This window comes from Taudactylus pleione, unplaced genomic scaffold, assembly GCF_031769625.1.
Source record: "Taudactylus pleione unplaced genomic scaffold, aTauple2 ptg000030l, whole genome shotgun sequence".
NCBI lineage: Eukaryota > Metazoa > Chordata > Amphibia > Anura > Myobatrachidae > Taudactylus > Taudactylus pleione.
In genome coordinates, this window is record NW_028284432.1 from 4,547,756 (window position 1) to 4,550,000 (window position 2,245).

The following is a 2,245-nucleotide window of genomic DNA, read 5'->3' on the forward strand; positions in this document are numbered from 1 at the left end:
CAGTCACCGGATGACCGGACTGCAGTGCACTATGGGAGACCAGCTGACTGGAGGGGGAACATCACCGGAGCTCCGATAACACCGGTCCCTCGAGTCAGGTAAGTAAATATTTTTTTTTACAAGATAAAAGAGGATTTAGGTGGTATATTCTGTGCCTCGGCTGCTCTGGTTAAGCCCTTTTATAGAGAGGGTATCCAAATTTACCTCTCAAAAACAATTTAAGGAAACAAGAAAAGGGTAATAACACCTGAGCACCCCCAACACAAATAAAAAGATGTAAAAATTACTTATCTTCAATCATTATATATATTCTTCTGGAGTCTTTTCCCAATGATTCAAACACATAAAAAAGAGAAGAATGGAAAATCTAGTGCAGACAGTTTCCACAATACAATAACAAGGAAGAAAAAACCTTTTATAATAAAAGATTTTTCCAATATTGTAGTATATATGATGTACTAATCCATCAAAACAGGTTTTTGAATAATAGGACAATATTTTAATATATATAAATAATACACAGCCCCAACACATCAATTATGGGGTTAAAATAGCAAAAAACATAAAAACATAGACTTTCAGTGAAGTTGGCCTCATACCAGAATCAGGTAAAAAATTAGTCTGTAGTAAGCTTAAGGGATAGATGGAAAGAACCCGGGATCCACCTCAGCTACCTTCCAGGAACGTCCTCCACACTGGTCTGGATAGAATGCCAACTGCAATCCCCCTATTCTCATCCAACGCGTTTCTACCTCTCCGGAGGTCTTTCTCAAGGCAATGGGGGTCCTATTGTTACAAGCCTCCTTATATACCCCTATCAATCAATTTCCTGATATATGGGAGGAGCCAGCTTCATTACAATAAATACACATAGATATACAACAAAAAAATGCCTAAACTTTATATTATCTTTTCCTACCTACAAAAACAGTAATCTCGCTATTTGAACAGAAGGAAATTCATGTTTTTTCACAATCGCAGAAAAACCGTAAGTTAACAGGCCCGCTACTTCCGGTCCGCGCTCCCACAGTAGAATAGTCTGTAGTCCGTAAATACATATGTCCTGTATCCTGTGCAGCCCATAATGTTGTCCTCCTTCCCACGTGTCTTGGTTTCCCGCCATCATGAAGCCGACGCCGGAAACAAAAACCGGAAGTGACGTCGCGGCAGTATGGAAACCGGAAGTTAGTACACCAAAGTCGCAGGGCATCTTGGGATATGTAGTTTTTATATCCTAATAATCCATTTGTATCCTAGATAGATCTTATGGATAGTTATAATGATCATAGATCATTCCTAATGGATAAAAATATACAAAAGACCATCTTAATTACTGCAAGACATGTCAATATTTTTAAGAATATCAAGACACAACCACAAATATAAAAATGGATAAATTAATAAAAAACATTTATTTAATAAAAGCATACATTCAAAAATGCCAATAAAAAAGATATCAGGAAATAAAAGAAAGTGCATACTATATAAAAATAATCTATAATTAATCTAAAAACCACTTTATCTCAAAATCCTTGTTTAACCCTTGTGGATGTAAAGTTTTAAAAGTATAAATAGAGTGCATTTCTGCTTTTGTTAGTTCTTTTGCTAGATTATTATTTCTCCAATTTCCCTATATTTGTTTTAAAATACCAAAGACCTTTATCTGTTTAATATCACATTGATGGATTTCTTTAAAGTGCGTTGATAGTACATGTGTTATTAGACCTTTCTTTATATTCCGCAGGTGCTCTGCTAATCTTATTTTTAAAGGCCTAGAAGTTCTCCCAATGTAGAACATGTCACATTTGCAACCTATATAATAAATCACATTCTTAGAGTTGCATGTAGTAAAATCCTTAATAATGTGACTAATGCCCTTTATCTGTACTTCTGGGCACTTCCTTTCTCCTTTAACAGTCTTACACATTGTGCACTGACCGCACCTATGAAACCCCTTTGTGAGGACCTTTCCTTTTTCAATTGGTGGAGAAAGTGCACTCTTTACAATCCTATCTTTAATACTTTTAGCTCTTCGATATACGAAATTAGGTTTTTCTGGAAATAAAGGTTTTAGAATTGGATCACCCCTCAGAATAGACCAATGTTTTCCTATGATCCGTTCTACTTGTTTATATTGTGAGTTATATTCCATAACAAAAGATAAATTAAAGCCATTATCCCTCTTTGTTTTTTATTGTTTATTCAATAACTCTTCCCTTTTTAGATTATTACATTTTGTCATGGC